At 38.6% G+C, this 20,348-nt stretch overlaps 1 protein-coding gene across 5 annotated transcripts in view; it reads left to right on the top strand.

Moving 5' to 3' along the window:
* The window catches only part of TMEM108 (transmembrane protein 108), a 373,007-nt gene that overhangs the window by 80,587 nt on the left and 272,072 nt on the right, over nt 1–20,348 (top strand). The window contains exon 1 of one of the 5 annotated variants that reach the window (XM_055295395.2): nt 10,502–11,637. The exons of the other annotated variants lie outside the window; for them this stretch is intronic. The gene's annotated coding sequence lies outside the window, so the exon portion shown is untranslated. Of the gene's footprint in view, nt 1–10,501; nt 11,638–20,348 lie in introns of those variants that run through there. 5 annotated transcript variants of the gene reach the window in all.

Here is a 20,348-nt window from a genome sequence, read left to right as displayed (position 1 = left end):
ATGACTCTTTTATGCATGTTTATATCATAGCTCTTATAAAATGTTAAATAATATTAAGAAACATAAACATGTAAAGTCCTCCTTCCAGCCCCACAAGACAAATAATAATTTTAGGCCAAATCAAAAATATCCAATGTATCAAAATGGCCTTGTCAAGATGACATGTCCTCACCCCACCCCACCCCTACCCTTGAGTTGAGCCAAATAGAGGCTGAGTCACTGATGACTGGATGTTATTCATTTTCTCACTGACGATTTTCCTTGACTGGTGTGGCAACTGTTGAACTGGCTTTGTATTGTTTGATGAAGTGTATATATATAATCATTGGCTCTGGGTCCCAAGGCAGTTGCCAGGATCTTGTTTGTTGATTTTCAGGATGTGGCTGCATGTACTGGACATTTCTCAGCAGATCCTGCATACAGAATGATTGATTCTGGGGCTTTCCGGATGTTCTAATTAGTGCAATGATCTTAGGTCCACTTTGGGAAAAAAAGGGAAGCTACTACTTTCACATGAAGAAATAAGTAGCTCTACATCTTTGAGCCTACATTTGCAGGGAAGCCATGTCTAGAAAAAGCATAATTAAAATGATGTCCTTGGAGGGAGCACCTGGCTGTTTACAACAAGTGAAATCCTTGTCTTCCAATTAGAGGGGCAGCTGGAGTCTTATGTGTGCATTCAGGTTGCAAAGAGATGAGCCACTATTAGATGAGCCACCACTAACAGAACTGCTGGGATGATGTACAGTAATAAATTACACCACTCATGTAAGTATGATAGCATCAATGTAAGCATGTAGGAAATTTTGTTTTAAATCTACATTTAGGTATCAACTATAAAACCCTAGAATCTATGGCAAGTAGGAAATGAGGAGAGTGTATTTTATCTCACACCTCATCTTACAATGAGGTGAGGCCTACAGAAGCAACAATGACTAGCCAGGAGATGCTGACAAATCATAATGTAACCGAACAGTAACATAAACACTAGAATTCCCAACTGTTCTTTTAGTACCATAGTATTGATTTTTGTAATTTGGTGAGTTTTGACCTCTTATTTAAGATTCCAGACAGCCCTCCTGTTGTTGTTGCTGCTCTCCTTTATGCCAGTATTTGTCACACTTGCTTGATTTGATTCCCTGCCTCCTGCCTTCATTTTATTTTATTTTTTAAAGCTGAGAAAAATGAGGGTTGCTTGTATTCAGGCCACGGTTACCACCAGTTGGCTTTATTTCTTTGGTCAATATCCTCTCTTCCATGGACAGAAATATGAATAAGAATAATCCTTGTACAAAGAAAACAAAAGTGTTAGCCTATTTTGTATGGAGGCCCATTTTCCAACAGTTTTGTTTTATCTAGTCAGTGAATTCCTCAGATATGTTACTCGAGATGCAAGGAATACATTGGGAAAAACACCCCAGAAAATTAGTACCTTTCCTTTTTTTCCCAAAGTGGATCTAAAAAGAGTAGAACATCTAGAAAGCCCAGAAATCAATCATTCTATATGCAGAATCTGCTGAGAAATGTCCAGTACATGCAGCCACATCCTGAAATCAACAAACAAGACCCTGGGAACTGCCTTGGGACCCAGAACAAATGATAATCTTGATAATGAAAATCTTGAATGTTTATCTTTCAAGATTTTTCTTAAGCCAAATTGGGAAAAAATGGATTATGAAAAATACTTAGAATTAAATCCAATATTTAAGATATATTAAGTGTTCATATGCTATTGTATAATCTTTAACCTTTCAAAATGAATTCTAAAAACCACACAATTGGAGGACATTCATAAAAGGCTGTTTACAGTGTCATTTAGCACAATTCCCACACACCAAAGATAAGCTGACATAATAATAATAATAATAATAGCAGCAGCTAAAACTCACTGAGCACTTACTAGGTACCTGGCATCATTCTCCATGGATTATATGGAACTATTTAATGCTTAACCCCAAGAGGAAAATGCCATCATTATTTATGCCATTTGATGGGAGGAAACTGAGGTTCAAAGAGGTGACTTCTTTCATAAAGCCAGTCAGCTAATAGGTTGAGGAGCTGGAATGCAAAGCCAGGTTATCTACTTCCAAGCTTACACTGCTAGTAGAAATGAAGGGAGGAACCAGTGGCACTTGAGTTAGCCATGCCTCTCTCACTGATCAGGCAAGAAAGGCAATGCCTCTAGGCAGTTTTGTTACCCATTAAAGAGAAATAAAAATAATACATGTTTTTTCTTTCTTACAGATTTGTTGTGATATCTTAGAAGATAGGGGGAGGAAGTGGTGTTTAATGAATATCTGCTATATGCAGGCACTATATCAGGTATTTCACATAACTTCATTAGCAACCATTAGCTGTTGCTGTCCCTGTTACTGCACAGGTCTCAAATTCACTTTTGACTGTAGAGTCACTGCCATTTTCAAAGGATGGAATCATTGCCATCTGTTCTCATGTGTGAGTTCTTGTTGCCTGTCTTATTCAACTGATTCCAGTGGGGGTGGAGGGTTATTTTTAAAGCAATACATGTTATTAGTAGAAAACTTGAGCAAAGGATTTGAACAGGCAGTTTACATAGGAGAAAACTTCACAGGCCATCAAGTATTAGAAAAGATACTCCAAGTCTTTAGTAATGAGAGAAATGTAAATGGATGGTCGGCCTCTGTGGGCTTCATCTTCAACATCATCTCATCTCGTCTTAAAATGAGTTATCCATTTGTAAATTGCTGATTTCTTTGGGGCATTGTCTTCGTAAACATTTTGTGATGCATCAATAATTTCAGCATTCTTCCACCCAAGAATCACAGTAAATTTGATGTTTGCCCTTCAATTTTAGCATAATTCTTGTTGCTTGGATAGGGGCACTTTGCAAACTGATGTCTTATACTTCTTAATGCCTTAAACTAGATCATGTTTAGATATGTTATAACAACTTAGTATGGGTTTATTTTGGTGCAAAAAAATTTGAAATCCATGTATAGTTTTTTCTTAATATTCATTTTTCATGAACTTTTTGAAGACTTCTTGTATTTATTTACATAAATAAATGAATAAAATGGGGGAGGCACATTACATATGCTTTTTTTGTACCCTGTCTGTGAAGATGGACTAAGTTATCTCTAAGATGCCTTCCAACTTGAAGACACTCTCCCCTCAAGGCAAATATCAGATCATCAAATCCAGTCAAGTTATAAATTAACTTGGGTTCAGCATAATCCAAAACATATTTTGCTAAGCGCTCTTATTGTCAACTATATGAGATACCAGTGTACCAGTGCATTCAAAGGAAAATATATCTGTATTTTGATTTATCTGCATTTATTTATTTATTTTTTGAGACACAGTCTCGCTTTTGTCACCCAGGCTGGAGCGCAATGGCGCGATCTCTGCTCACTGCAACCTACTGGGTTCAAGCGATTCTCCTGCCTCAGCCTCCTGAGTAGCTGAGACTACAGGCGTACACTACTGTGCCTGGCTAATTTTTGTATTTTTAGTATAGATGGGGTTTCACCATGTTGGCCAGGCTGGTCTCCAAGTCTCAACCTCAGGTGATCCACCCACTTCGGCCTTCCAAAGTGCTGGGATTACAGGTATGAGCTGCCGCACCCGGCCTGATTTATCTGCATTTAATTCAAACAGTACATATTTTGACTTGGTATGCTGAAATCGTTTTAGTGTATTCAGACCATTTCATAGGCTGATAGTTTACTCTAAAAATAGAATATACAGCATCAAACAAATATTAGTTCTCAATGGAACAAGTGAGGTTGAAACTTGATCTCATGTACCAGGAAACCATCCCATGTGAGTGATCTAGTGGCTTTTAATAGGCTAGAGCTGAACAGTTTCTGATGACTGCTCAAAAGCAAGTCAATCAGTGAGTAATAGAGTTCAGAATCTTTATTCTCTGTTTTGTATCTGGACTGTGAACAACCTTTAATAAAGAGTACGTTCCTTTCTGCCAGAACTGCCCAATGGAAGCAACAAGTCTATCTAGGCTTCTTATAAAAGCCAACAGAAACCTCCCAAGGGAGACTCAGACCTCAGATCATTGCACTAGGAGCTGAAAATTAGAGTGCCATTGACTGTTGTTGCCATGGTAATCACTGCTGACCCGGCAGGTTCTTCCTCATGATAGCCTTCTCAACAGGTTCACTTCTGCTAAGGTGTGAGGTTCACTTCTGCTAAGAGGTCTCTGTTTGCTTGCTTGTGGCAAAGTTGTCATGTTTTACTCTAAATACAAAGTAAGAAGACGGGAGCCACCAATGTCTTGCACACAATAAATGTTAAATGAAGATTTTTGAGGTTGGATTGGGTGCACCGGGTTTGGAAAAAAAATCAGAGGTGTCAGTCACTATTCTCAAAATGTCCGTGAAGCCCCCGTTGCTGGCTGCTGTTTCTCTTGGACAGTCCCAGTTGCCTTTTGGAGTAATCAGCACCTGGGTAAGGTTTGCAGCTCTCCAATCCACAATATTCTGTAGGTGTCCAGAGAGGGGGGAAGCTGTTTTAAGACTGTTCTCCTTTAGAATCTATTATGAGGCCTTTTTGGGGGGAGGAATAGCATGGACTTAACAGGCTTCTGAGTACTCATTCTATTAGGTTGTCTGGTTTTGGAGTTGGTAGAGTACTAACTCTAGGTTCTCTGATTTCTAGGAGTGGTAGAGTACTTACACTAGGTTCTCTGACTTCTGGGGACTGGCAGAGTACTTACTGTAGGTTGTCTGGTTTCTGGGGCCCTCCTTTGGGATTTCTATGCCCATCCAGGTGTGGAAACTACTCAATGGTAATAGTCTTAAAATCATCTTAAGATTTTCCAGTCCTGAGAGTTCCCCAAACCTAGACTGATATTAATAGTCTTATCAGATTTTTGCCGTGTGTTCATTGAAAAAATAATCTCCTTCATGTTAATGTATTACTTATGGAATTATTCTTTCCAAGAAGAAGGGAAAGATAACATTCAAAGTTTGGGAGGTAGTTTAAGCATTTGTCTTAAGTTTTGTGTTTGCAAAATACTCTTCAGTTGCCTCTCATTTATCCTTACAAGCCTAGCCACACCTGCCCCCAGTGAAGATCCAAAATTTACTAAGACATAAAAATTTAGTACAGGTGATTTACCTTAGGTATCGTTACCAGATTGTGTTTTTCCCCAGTGGAGAAGCAGATGCATTTAAAACTGCACTTGACACCTGAAAAATCGCTGTCCCAGAAGCTACTAAGTCCTTTGTGAAATCACAGTGAGGCTGTGGGCTGAACCACTGGTGGTTCTCCTGCCCGGGGCTCTGCTTCCCACAGACATAAGTGAATCAGATGTCAGGGGGTTTCAGTTTACCATAGGGGGTGTGTAAAAAGATGTAAGATTATTTACTTAGGAAGTGTAGTGTGGGAACATCGCCACAGACCAATAGTAAGAAGGTTGGACTTGATGCTGGGCTCTTTTTCTAATAGCGTGGACTTGATCACGTCATTAACCTCTCTTACCTGTAAAATGAAGACACCTGCCTTTCCTATGCCACAGGTGGTTGTATCAAATGAGGTAATGTTTGTTAACATTTTTTGCAGCCTCTGAAGTACTTTAGAAATGTACTAGCACCATTCTCCGAGGACTGATGATCATACAGTGGCTGGAAACGGCATTTTCACGTATGCTTTTCCTGAGTCTAGGTTGTCAGGTGGATCCTTCTTAGGCTCCTCAGTTTGAACAAGCTGTCAGAGTGTATCAAAGAATACCAGATAGGAGGAGAAAGAGAAGTAACAGCTAAAAAAAAAAAAAGAGGGAAAAAAAGAGTAGGCACTCCCCTCCACCCACTCTCCGATTCCATTCAGCACACTGACTTCATTCAGCAGTTTTTTTCCTGCTTTGTATGCAAAGACAGAGCCTCTCATTAGAACTTGGATGAACACTGGAGTATAAACACTCATTTAAAAATAAATCCAGATGTAGCTGGCTGCAGTCATCTGACAGAACCCTGATTCTCTCTTCAATAATGACGTTCATTTGTACCTCATTAATTCAGAGTTCTTAATTTCTCCAGGGTAAGTCTGAAGTTTACTTTGTTTTATCTATGAAGAAAGGAACCACAGAGCAAATGAATAGTGTAAATAAGTTTGCTAGGAAACATTTAGCCTGCTTGAGAGGAAGGGCCATTTTCAAATGCCTTACTTGCATCTATTTGCATCCTAACTATCTACTGATTATGAGTGATTCTAATCATTAAAGTAGTCCTAGGAGGATTTCTTCTTGGTGATGTTTTATTAGCATTTAATTTGAACTCTAATAAAACTCCATTTTAAAAAAACTCGCCCATAATTCAATATTGTCACACATCTTCCTTCCATCAGTATAAATTTGTTGTAAGGCATTATTATAATTAATTACGTGCCCCCAAATCTCTTGCATATCATCTGGTACAATTACAACCTTTTGAAAAAGATTTTCTATTTTCCTTTAGTTTCTTAAGATTAAAGTGTCCTGACACATAAATAGCATCACTAAGGTTTGTACTTAGAGAAGAGCTGCCCATAAGAAACCAACTAGGGAGGAATGTAATTAGTTATTTCCACTATGACTAGATTCCAGCCCAAGATAGAGTCCAACTTCTTCTAAAAACTTTAGATTTCTGTAATTGCATAAACTAGACTTTATTCATAAACTTCTGTACCATGCTTGAGATATAGTGAATACTGAGTATTTAATGAATTAAGGCATGAGTGCACATCTTTTGGGTTTTCCTTTGCCTTTCGTGTAGACACCTTTTAATATCAAGCAGTCTGTATTATAATAGGAACTCTGCAAGAAGATCGTATTGAAAGCAGTGTGTTCAACCCATCTATCCACTCATTTTTCAAATAGTTTGAGGGACACCTACTATGGATCAGCCAGACCTAGAGATCAGAGGAAGTCTGTGCCTCTGTACATTTCACATTTAGCGTTCAAGCCCCTTAACCTTTAAAAGTGAGATTGATACATTCTAGTCTTTGCTTCTTACTGTACCTTGGGTTGCTGTGTGCCTGGTTCAAATCCTTTCCCAGCCATCCTCCTATGGTTGTTGCTTTATGCCTAACTAGACCACTATTACAACAAAGCAGATGCTCTGGATGTAGCTCATCCCTCTTTATGTTTGTATCTGATTTTTCACTGTTATACTTCTGTCACATTTTGAATATCTGCGGTACTACGGATCTACACTTCTAAGTAAATAAAGTAGGTTTGTACCAAAGGTAACAGCTAATATTTTTATTATTTATCTATGCGAGGCACTCTTCTAAGAGCTCTTCTAAGAGTGCCTAGCATAGATAGTACAGATAGAGCAAATGATAAAAAGCATGGATGCATGCATCTAAGAGCATCTATGAAATGAATGTTTTTATTATTCCCATTTTACAGGTAAGAAAACTGAGTCACACAAGGATATATTTGTGTAACACAATTTCAAAAAGGCAAACTCTTGCTCTTGTTAATGATAAGGTCTTTTTGGCATCCCATATTTGTGAACTGTATCAATATGTTATCTCATTTGATCTGATACATCCCTCCCCATTTGCTCTCATAGAAGTGAGACAGATGAAGGTGAGTCTCTGCTTTCATCAGCTCTGCAGGTTAAGGACTGTACAGTGCTTGAACCCAGGACTTCTGAATCCTGATCTTAGACTCTTCCCTCAGAAACAAGCTGCCTTTCTTTTGCTGGTCTGGCCAGTAGATCTGTACTAAAGATGAGGGCCTCTCAATCTAAATGGGAGATTTGGAATCATGGGGACCTGAAGCAGTTAATGGAGGAGTGTTATAATAGAACATGTTTCATAGCCAGTCCATTTAGTCTAGGATCTAGAGCATTCCAAATAAACACCAACTCCTAATTTATTTTTTGCTCCTGTGTTGAATCAATATCTAGAATATGCTCTTGACAGCTCTAGAGCAAAAAGCCAGATCTCTGACAAAAGAATCAGTACTAATTGGGAAATAAATCTCAGTTTGCTGTAACTAAAAGGGAAAAACTCCCACACATTTATCTGTCATTTTGATTCGTTCTTTCATCCTTTGTAGTACATTTTCAGGGTCTCAGAGAAGCTCATCTGTCTATGAAGGTGTTCATGGAAGCATCTTGTTTTACATATGATGAAAATGGAGAGAGCACTTCTTTTGACAGGAAACTTCACTTGTTACTGAAAATCGTCACAACAGTCATTATGTCTGGCTTTCAGAGATTTCCTGGAGTTAGGAGAACAATAGACAGTTAAAATGGCAATGTCAAGAGCATTCTGGGGTTTTATAATGAGTACCAAGGGAAATTTTTTCTCTCGAGTTTGTAAGAAAAAAGGAGGAATATTTGGGAAGCTGGGGATATGTGGAAATGAAGGGCAATGCTCTATTTTTTTAATGGAGTGTTCTTTCTAACCTTCGTAAGCTGAAAAAAATTTTATACCATGGTTTCCATGTTCTTGTTATTGAGTTGCCAGTGAAGAAGAGAAGTTTCTCTTCGGTTGTCCCTCTCTGTAGGTTAAATCAGCCCCTGGAAAGACACATTTGCAGCTTTCTGTATTTTTCTTTGATTAAACATCAGTTAGAATTCTTGGATCCAGTTTTTTAATTCTTGTTATATATGTACAGTGCTTCTGGGGCTTATGGTTTCTAATTTAGCAGCAGGAGTTACTTCTCTTTTCCCTCTACCTCCAAAAAAATGATGACTCAAGCATTAGGAATATGTTTTTTGTATAATTCAATGTGTATTTGGATTTGCACAATTTTTAATCTTAATTTATGTAGCCCTAATATGATTTCTAATTTTTAATAAAGTTTTTGAGGTACTAATGTCTAACACATTAAAAGTATAAACTTCATAAACAATTTATTTGACCTGCTGTTTTCATTTCTGTAGTTTCTTGCTTGCTGCTAGAGCTGTGGATCGTTTTAAAGACCCCTGTATTAGTTACACAGGGATACCTGAATGGTAAAAATAACCTGCTATCTTTTTATTTTTTTGGAAAATCTAATAATACAAAGGCAATTATGAATTATTAACATGTTTTTAAAATACGAGTAGAACATTCCTTGTATTAAAAATTGGTCAACATTGGCCAAGCGCGGTGGCTCATGCCTGTAATCCCAGCACTTTGGGAGGCTGAGGCGGGTGGATCATGAGGTCAGGAGGTCGAGACCGTCCTGGCTAACACGGTGAAACCCCATCTCTACTAAAAATACAAAAAATTAGCTGGGTGTGGTTGCAGGTGCCTGTAGTCCCAGCTACTCGGGAGGCTGAGGCAGGAGAATGGCCTGAACCCGGGAGGCAGAGCTTGCAGTGAGCCGAGATCGTGCCACTGCACTCCAGCCTGGGCGACAGAGTGAGACTCCGTATCAAAAAAAAAAAAAAAAAAAAAAAAAAAATTGGTCAACATTTTAAGATGCTATAAGGTGGAAATAAAAGTCTTCCTTCCTATTGTCTCAATCCTAAATATAATTCCTTAAAGGTAACCACTGTTAAGTCTCTGCAAATTCTACCAAAAATGACCTAATGTTCTATTTGCATACAAGCACACATACACATATACATAAATACCTATACACATATAACACACATCTATGCTTATATGTGTATGTACGGATACATATATGGATTCTGTCGTGGATATGTTAGCAATATACCTTAGACATCTGTTCACATCAGCATATATAAATCCATTTCATTTTTAATGGCTATATTGTATTCCATTGCATTGGTTTGCCATAATTTAGCTTACCTTCTGTTTATCAACATTTACGTTTTTCCAGTTTTATCTTGTTGCAAACGATACTGCAATAAATATTCTTGTATATATCTTTTTGCATTTTTGTAAGTATATTTGTAGGATACATTCAAAGCAAGTGAATTACTGGTAAAAGAGGGTGTCCATTTTTAGCATCACTAAATATTGGCAAATTGTCCTCCAAAATGGCTGCCCTAATTTATACTTCCATCAACAGTGTAGAAGAATGTCGTGTTTCTCCACACCCTTGTCAACACTGAATATGACAAAAATTTTAGTTTGTAAATAACAATAAGTGAAAATAGTATCTTATTTTGACATTCTATTGCTGCTGTATTTAAGGTTCATTTCAGCAAATGCTTACTGAGCACTTACTGTGTGTCATCACTGAAATAGGAAATGGCAATAAAAAATTGTCTTTGTTCTTGAAGAGCCATGGAAGTGAATAAGAAGCCTCTTTTTAGAAGAAATTCAAAGGTTGCAAAGATAGAAAAGTGGGTCTTTTGCACCCTACCAGCAGGAAATAGTTGTCCATAAAAGATAGTGTCCACCCATGTCAACTTTCAGTTCTGTTGTCGGCCTAAATTGGCAACTCTCTGCTTCTGCAACAGTGGCCTTGCTTTCATTTTGGAAGAAAGTTGGCTGCAGGTAGGAGTAGAAATGCCTATCTAGTAGCTTTAGTTTTTCTCCAGGACCTGACTTGATTATCTCACTGGTTGCTTTTAGGAGAAAGCGCCCACTGTTGGCTTCTGTTCTGAAAGGGCACGAGGCAAGCATGGAATCCTATCAGCAGAGCAAGCCAAGAGCTCAATAAACTGTTTATTCATTGTTCAAGCTTCTCCACCTATATGGATTATTAGAAGAAGTATTTCATCTTAGGGTACCCAGATTAGATTATAGATACTTCAAGTATTCTTTAGAATTCACTGAGGGGAAGAAAATATGGAAAGCAGCATCAGTCATTTGGGACCGTGTTGTTTCCTGATACCAAAATAACCTAAATGAATAAACTACAATCTGTAAGTTAAAACAGCTGGTTTCCAGCCTGTTAAATAAAAACCAGAAGGTCTGAAGTACATGACAAAATGGGATAAACCTGGTATTCTGAGTGGAGGCAGCTACTGGTAATTTTACTTTTCTTATAGCTGAAGGTGAAGGAGATTTGAGGTTCTCCTAGAATTAAAATTCCCCTGGAGTTAGCCCAGGGTGGGACCCTCAGAGCTGTCTACTCGTGCCATTGCCTCAAGCCTGTGGACATTTTTTCACCCTGGGGCAAGAAGAGGCTCCAGTTTGCCCAACTGCTGTGTGTGTTCCAGGCCAATGAGGCTGACTTGGCAGCTGCCCTTTCCACAGCCAGCCAGCCAGCCCCTGAGTGTGTTTTAAAAGATAAGTGACAAAAAGCCAACCCCTTTTAGAGGGGCTGGAACAGGCTAGTAGTTGCTAGGCAAGTTAAAGTAATTCAGCATCCTTGCCAAACGTCTGCCAGGCAAATAGGGAACTTTCAGAGAAGGGGAGTGAGATGGTGGTGTGTGTTGGTTGCCATAGGAATGTTTCCCTGATTGGAACAAGACCACAGAGTGGGGAGAGCAAGACGGCAGCATCTACGGTTCTTTCTGCTCAGGAATGGGAACCCAGAGTGGGCAGTAGAGCGGAGGCAAGCCGTGCAGAGGCAGGAGCAGATGAGACCCTAGATGCCACGTGAAGCTAAACATGTGGGGAAAATAAAGAGCAGATTAACTCAGGAAAATTATATGGGGAGCTCTTATGCTACTCTGAAGATCTGAGACTTGGAGAATTTACAATCCCGAATTAACTCAGGGAGAATTCCAACTAGGCTCTGAAATGAATTAGATGGAGATTTAAAATAGGGCAATTTAGTGGGAAGAGATACTTAATTTGAAGGTAGGTATTTTGTATTTATGTAAATATTATGTCAGAGTATGTCTTTATTTTAGCTCTTAAGGTAGCAATTAAATATTTGTTCATGAATAATAGTTTTTATCAAGTTCTGATTTATGGGGAAAAAAGCACAGTTGACCAAATTGTGTGAAACCTTGGACCTTGAAGAGACCCTCTGATGTGGGCTTTACTGCCTCATTAACAAACACCCTGTGCATCTGGTGGCAGCTTCCAGAATGACAGCTGAGGGTCTGAGTGGAAATAAGTGGCTTTTAGCCAATGTTGAACCTTGAATGTGCTATTTAACTTTTCTGATTAATTGGTTATCCAGCTCCGAAAATAAGAGGTGATAGAGCTATCACCTATCTCATTTAAATGGTGTAAGCGTGGATGCTGCTCTCATTTGAATACAATTTGGGGGGTGGGTGGGGGTAGTATCAGATCTTAGGGTACATGCTATGATAATGACAGGCTTAATTATCAGTCAGTCAGTATGGTTTAGAACAAATGTTTTCTTTTAGATCACAATCTTAAGGAACATTTCTTTAACGGATAAAGTTTTACTTGTGCATATGAAGTGTATATATAAATTTATCATTTGCCATATATTTGATTTATGTTCAGAGGGTATTTAAAATAGTATCTTCTTCAGAATGCATATGTTAGGATTATATATTGCTGTTTCTTTCCTTTTTATGTGGTTTATTTTTGCGGTCATGTAAAAGAAGACTAAAGGGATGTGATATTTAGTCTCAAATATTTGAATTATAGTCACCGTTTTGTTTCAGGGCTGTCTCCCTCTATCAGTTCCTTTGATCTGGAACACCAATGTCATTTTTACTTTACAACTGACCATATGCTGGCTGACTGACATCAGTTAACTAATCTGAGGCAAATTTGTAAACCAAATGCCAAATTTTAATTTACTGGGAGAGAATAATCTAATAAGAAAGACTATCCTTGGGCTTTTCACATGGTGAACCCTAGTGTGATTTTGACAAAGAAGCCCAAGTATATACTACTATAATCTTTTGTTAAAGAAAATGATGTTCTGGCCAGGTGCGGTGGCTCACGCCTATAATCCCAGCACTTTGGGAGGCCAAGGTGGGCAGACCACGAGGTCAGGAGTTCGAGACCAGCCTGACCAATATGGTTAAACCCCGTCTCTACTAAAAAAATACAAAAATTAGCCAGGCATGGTGGCAGGCGCCTGTAGTCCCAGCTACTCTGGAGGCTGAGGCAGGAGAATCATTTGAACTTGGGAGGCAGAGGTTGCAGTGAGCCGAGATAGCGCCACTGCATTCCAGCCTGGGCAACAGAGTGAGACTTTGTCCCCCAAAAAAAAAAAAGTGGTGGTCTTATCTAGACCCTCCAGAATCTAGAGTAGCATTGTCCAATAAAAATGTAATATAAACCTCAAGTATGAGCTTTATATGTAATTTTAAATTTTCTAGTGGCCACATTAAAAAATAAAAGGGAGCATGAAATTAATTTTAACAATATATTTTATGTTGCTTAATATATTCAAGATATTATTTCAACATGTACAGTTGTCCCTTGGTATCCATGGAGGATTGGTTCCAGGACTCCCTACAGGTACCGAAATCTGTGGATGCCCAAGTCCCTTATATAAAATGAAATATTTGTATATAACCTGTACACATCCTCCCATATATTTTAAATCATCTTTAGATTACTTAAAATACCTAATACAATGTAAATGCTATGTAAATAATTGTTGTGCCGTATTATCTGTATTATTTTTTGTTGTATTTATTTAAAAATACTGGGCAGTTGCATATGTAGAACCCATTGATATGGAGGGCTGACTATAATTAATATAACTATTAATGAGATATTTTGCATTTTTAAAATACAAAGTCTTGAAAATCCTATTGAGATGTGCTGTAAGCATATTTTTACGCTTACAGCACATCTCAATTGGGACACTGAAGTTTCATGGACAATACTTGATCTGTACTTAGATTAAAACTTACAGTAGAAAAAGTAGATTCACATATCAAAGTCATTCCAAACATGCATATCAGTTGTCCAGTAACTGCATCAGTGTCCATTTCTAAATTTAAATTTAACTTTAATTAAAATTAAATAAAATTTAAATTTAACTTTAATTAAAATTAAATAAAATTTAAAATAAGATTCGGTTTCTTATTCGCACTAGCCACGTTTTAAGCACTCAGTAACCACCTGTGGAGTGGCTGCCATGTTGGACAGCACAGAAAGGACTGCTTTCTCTAGCCTTTTCCTTCACTCCCATATGTCTCAGATTGGAAGACCTGTGTGAGAACTCAGATGGGAAGAGAATCTTATTTCATAAGTGTGGAACCACAGACAAAGAGTTGACGTTCTTAAAAGGAAGTTTCCATTCAGGCTATGTTAGAACCTGCCTGGCAAGGAGTTATCTGTCTGGTGGACCACACTATCTCCACCCTTGTTCCTAGATACACCCCCATTGTCTCCCCAACAGATAAAATCATGCCAACCTTGACAGTCTGCCTCCCTCAGGCTCCCCTTGTCCTCCACTCCAGGCTGGCTCATTTCCATTACATCAGTGTATTTCCTGGTTATAGACCCCCTTTATCTTTCTCATTGTTTCAATTTCCACATTTGGCCTTAATTTCTATGATACCTTAGTGCAGCATTCAAATGTTTAAATTCCAGTTTATTTCTTAATTAAGATCATGTATATCAAGGTCAATGTTGTTGATGTTAATTTGAATAAGAAACATTTCCTTTGCCCCTTGCTCCAGATTTCTAGAGTGGCTGGGCCGAGAAACTTTACTTCCTGTTCACCTAGGTAGGTATCTTGCTTTGGGCAAATCAGGATTCTTTAATATAATCACTCTGTGGTGAATCAGACCTGTGAACCTTAAAGAACTTATCTGTTTCCTAAAGAGGAAGAATTAAGAAATATCAGGTGGATGGATAAAGACTTGGCCTTGCCAGAAGTTTTGCCCCACACCTTGCTTGGGTCTGAAACTTGGTTGGCACATAGTATAACAGTAACTCTATCACTCATAGGTTAAAGAGAACAGAAGTCTGTCATTTTCTGTTGGGTGCCTGGCACCTGCAAGGGACATCACTGATAAAATTCATCCACTCTGTTTTGAATATATCAAGTGAAAAGCACTTACATTGCTTTTTCAGGTCTGGAGAATGATGACCTAAGAATGGGCCCTTGTTCAAGACAATTCCAAGTCCTCCCTTAGCAAGAAAGTTAGCTTGGAAATTAGGTAATAAATATTTGACCTGTCGAATCACTTTAAATTAACCTGAATAGAAGTGCATATTGTGCTCCTTCCTCATTACCATCAGAATCAAATCATTTTAGAGACAGCTAACCCTTCGTGGAAAGAGGATCTTTATTGCCTGTAAACCTTGGATGCCAGTCCCAAGTCTCTTGGCTGCAAGGACTGTGACATCAAGAAAGCCATTGAATTGTTCTTGGCCTCACTTCTCACCTGTCAAGTGAGAACATTAGACTAGATGATCTTAAGGCCTTTTGGTCATCCCATAGTTTGATCATCTACTCTAATTCCCAGGGTTTCTTGGGTGAAGAAACAAAGGCCTGCAAAGTTACTTCCTAAGATCCCACAGCAAGTGTGAGGCTGGTCTCTGGTTCTCCGTCATGCTCTGTCTACTTCAGGAAGCTTCGTTGTTCACTTAGAAGTTAAACTTGAAACAAATAAAAATACCCAGAGGGATAGCTGATTCTCTGTTCTTCCCATAATGTCATTTTGTCTGCTCATAAATTGAGGTTGTTGGCCAAACATGTAAAATCCATAGGTTACCTGTTAATTTTTTGCCTCCTTAATATAGCTGGCCAGTAATTCAGGTCAGATACCTCTCTGGCATAAAGTCCCCAATGACCTCCTATTTAAAACAAAACAGGCTGGGCACAGTGGCTCACGCCTGTAATTCCAGCACTTTGGGAGGCTGAGGTGGGTGGGTCACTTGAGGCCAGGAGTTCGAGAACAGCCTGGCCAACATGGTGAAACCCCATCTACCAAATATACAAAAATTAATCGGGTGTGCTGTTGTGCACCTGTAATCCTAGCTATTCAGGAGGCTGAGGCACAAGAATCGCTTCAATCTGGGAGACAGGGGCTGCAGTGAGCTGAGATCGCACCACTGCACTCCAGCCTGGGTGACACAGCAAGATTCCGCACCCACCAACACCCCCACCCAAAAAAAAAAAAAAAAAAAAAAAAAAAAACACTAAATTAGTTCTTTGATGGTGAAAATGCATGGTAACAAAAGAAAAAGCAGTAGCTGGGATGCAGAGTTAAATTTGCTCAAATATTTTCCATTAAAACAATAACTACAATAAACAAACCCAGAGAGGGCCCCAGTAGCTGCTCTGGTGGGAGGCCCACTTTCAAGTGTTGGAGCATCACTCACGGACAGGGAGCAGAGCCTGACTTTCTTGGGAAGGCTTCTTTTAGCTGGGGCAAACCTAGGGACTTTCATTCTCCTTTAGCCTTTCATTCAATGAAAAAGGCCAAGAGTGCCAAGGAAAGGAAACTTGTTGATTGTCTATTATATACCGGGCATGCTAAGTATTTTCTATATAGTGGCTCATTTAATTCTGTAACCACCCTGTGAATAGATAGGTATTATTTCCATTTTACAGATCAATAAAAGTTGTGTAGCTTGTCTAGGGCTACACAGTAAGTGATCAGGGATTTTACTTAGCTCTAAAATCTGATTTCTTTCCACTAATAGTCAATAGCTGATAATATGTAGAGCCCAGTGATTTCATTTTGTTTCCACTGAATTTGAGGACACTTGATATCACTCTGTCGGCACCAACATAAATTACAGCCTAAAATGAAAGGTGGATACGGTAATTGAGTAAATTTTGTTAACAAGCAGAGGCTGTTAACCTGCATCAGCGATCTTTTGAAGATTAAAAGCAAAGATATTAAAGGATTTTTTTTGCAAATAATACATTTACATACATATCCACTAATCAGCATTGTTGATGAGTGGCAAAAGGTGTGTGAATCCTAAGTCAAATTTAACTTTCAGAAGTGGTGCTTGCACTTTTTGGGTAAAATACAGTGCCATCATTTTGGTTTTTAAGAAACCCTGCTGTTTGGGCTTGTGGTTCTGTCTTTTATTCTTTGGGTAGATGAAGGGATGACATTTGCATTCAATGTCCCTCCTGTTCCAGTTAATTGGTGCTGCATAACAAACCACTCCAAAACTTAATGTCAGCAACAACCATGTATATTTGACTCATGAATCTGCAATCTGGCCAGGGCTCAGCAGGGACAACTCATCTTTGCTCGCCTCAGCATCAGCTGGGTTGGCCTAGAGGCTGGGGGTTAGAATCATCTGAAGCTAGCCCACTTACATGTCTGGAGCCTAGCTGGGAAGACAGAACAGCTGGGCTCCTCAGGTATCTCTGTTTGTGGTCTCTCCAGCATGATAGCTTCAGGGTAGACAGACTTCTGTACCAGTTCACTGCTCAGCACATGACCCAAGAGAAAGAAAAGCAGGAACCTTTCATGATCTACCTTAGGAAATCAGACAGCATCACTCCACTATGTTCTATTAAACTGAAGCAGTTACAAAGGCCACTTAGGTTCCATGGGAGTAGAAATAGATGCCATCTCTTGATAGGGAAGTGAAAAGTTTCTCAGAGTCTTGCAGTGGCCACTATTGGAAAATATAGACTGCTACACAGATAAACAAGATTGCAGGTAATATGCTGGTGCCCAAACCAGATGCATCTCTGGGCCTTTCTCTTCTGACCAAGGGAGCATATTGGCATTAAAATGGAATATAATCTATCCATTATGACTTAACTGACATAACTTATACTTTTCAAGAAAATCATCTGAAAATTTATGACACTCTACTGCTAAAAAGAAATTACTTATGAAATACCAATGGATTAGGCTAATGTAGATAGTTGAGTCTTTCCCTAAATTTTTCATCATTTTTGAGCTGGTGTCTGTTTAGTGTTCCTGAATTATCATCAGGTTTCTGCTTTTCTACCTTGTGTGCAGAGGTAAACAGCTGAATATTTATGTAAACAGCTTTGTATAGAAACTTCTCCATTTAAAACTAAAAAGGGAAGGCAATTGCACTTAAGATTGAATGTTTCCTGAAGGGGTTGTTTCAGCATTATACAGCAGCTGCTGCCTCCTCATTTGAAGATGAAATTATTATTCAAGACACATTTCTCAAAGTTTACAAAATTAGTACAAGCACACCTTATTTTATTATGCTTCACTTTATTGTGTTTTGCAATTTTTATAAATTGAAGGTTTATGGCAACCCTGCATTGAGCGAGTCTATCAACACCATATTTCCAACAGCATGTGTTTAATTCATGTCTCTGTGTCACATTTTGGTAATACAATATTTCAAACTTTTAAATTTTATTATATCTAGTATGGTGATCAGTAATCTTTGATGTTACTACTGTAATTGTTTTGGGGCACCGTGAACCATGCCCATAGAAGACAGCAAATTGATAAATGTTATGTGTGTTCTGACTACGCCACCAACCAACTGTTCTACTTCTATCCCTCTCACTGGGCCTCCCTATTCCCTGAGACACAACATTATTAAATTCGGCCAATTAATAACCCTAAAATGGCCTCTAAGTGTAGGAAGCCTTGTTGAAAGCCTAGAGGCCAAAACAAAAGCTAGGCCTCTTGCATCAGCAAGACAAGTTAGGAATGCAAAGCAAAAGTCCTTGAAGGAAATTAAAAGTCCTACTCCAGTTAACACATGAATGATAAGAAAGCAAAACAGCCTTACTGCTGATAGGGAGAAAGTTTTAGTGGTCCAGATATATATAGAGAGAGTGAGAATATATAGAAGATAGATAGATAGATAATATATAGAGAGATTAAATCAGTCACAACATTCCCTTAAGCCAAAGCCTAATACAGAGTAAGGTACTAACTCTTTTCAACTCTCTGAAGGCTGAGAGTGGCAAAGAAGCTGCAGAAGAAAAATGGAAAGCTAGCAGAGGTTGGTTCATTAGGTAAGAGGAAAGAAGCCATCTCCATAACATAAAAGTACCAAGTGAAGCAGCAAGTGCTCATGGAGAAGCTGCAGCAAGTTATCCAGAAGATCCAGCTAAGATCGTTAAACACTAAGCAACAAATTTTCAATGTAGATGAAACAGGCTTCTGTTGGAAAAAGATGCCATCTAGGACTTTCATAGCTAGAGAATAGAAGTCAATGCTTGGCTTCAGTGCTTCACAGGGCAGGGTGACTCTCTTGTTAGCGGCTAATGCAGCTGATGACTTTAAGTTGAAGCCAATACTCATGTACCATTCTAAAAGTTCTAAGATCCTTAAGAATGATGCTAAACTATTATCGCCTGTGCTTTATAAATGGAACAACATAGCCTAGATGACAACACAGCAGTTTATAGCATGGTTTACTGAACATCTTAACCCCACTGTGGAGACTCACTGCTCAGAAAAAGAAGATTCCTTTCAAAATATTATTGCTCATTGACAACACACATGGTCACCCAAGAGCTCTGAGGGGGATGTACAAGGAGATTCTTGTTGTTTTCATGTCTGCTAATGCAACATTCATTCTGCAGCTCTTGGATCAAGGAATAATTTCAACTTTCAAGTCTTATTATTTAAGAAATTCATTTCATAATGCTATAATTGCCATGGATAGTGATTCTTCTGATGGATCTGAGCAAAGTAAATTGAAATCCTTCTGGAAAGGATTCAGCATTCTAGATGCCATTAAGAACATTCATGATTTATGGGAAGAGGTCAAAATATCAACATTAACAGGAGATTGTAAGAAGTTGATTCCAATCCTCATGGATGACTTGGAAGGGTTTAAGACTTCAGTGGAGGAGGTCACTGCAGATGTAGTGGAAATAGCAGGAAAACTGGAATTAAAAGTAGAGGCTGAACATATGACTGAATTTCTGCAATCTCATGATAAAACTTGAAGGAATGAAGAGTTGCTTCTTATAGATGAGCAAAGAAAGTGGTTTCTTGAGATGGAATCTACCCTGGTGAAGGTACTGTGAACATTATTGAAATGACAACAAAGGATTTAAAATATTACATAAACTTAGTTGATGCAGCAGCAGCAGCAGCAGCAGGGTTTGAGAGTATTGACTCCAATTTTGAAAGAAGTTCTGTAGGTAAAATGTGGCAGACTTCATCGTTTAAGAAATTGCCACAGCCACCCCAAACTTCAGCCACCACCCTGATCAGTCAGCAGTCATCAACATCAAAGATCCTCTACCAGCAAAAAGATTACAACTCACTGAAGGCTCAGATGATCATTAGCATTTTTAGCAATAAATTATTTTTAATTAAGGTATGTACATTTTTTAGACATGTTATTGCACACTTAATAGACTACAGTAATGTAAACATAACTTTTATAGGTACTGGGGAACCAGAAAATCTGTGTGACTCACTTTATTGTGATATTCACTTTATTATGGTAGTCTGAAACTGGACCTGCAACATCCCTGTGATATGCCTGTAAGGAAGATCATATGCCGTTTGTCTTTCTGTGCCTGGCCTATTCACTTAACATAATGCCCTCCATGTTCATGTTCATCCATGTTGTCACAAGTGGCAGAGTTTTCATTTTTTTTCTTTTTCTTTCTTTTTTTTTTTTTTTGAGATGGAGTCTCGCTCTATCGCCCAGGATGGAGTGCAGTGGTGCGATCTCGGCTC

This window comes from Symphalangus syndactylus, chromosome 10 (assembly GCF_028878055.3).
Source record: "Symphalangus syndactylus isolate Jambi chromosome 10, NHGRI_mSymSyn1-v2.1_pri, whole genome shotgun sequence".
Lineage (NCBI taxonomy): Eukaryota > Metazoa > Chordata > Mammalia > Primates > Hylobatidae > Symphalangus > Symphalangus syndactylus.
This window is presented reverse-complemented; position numbering and strand designations above follow the sequence as displayed.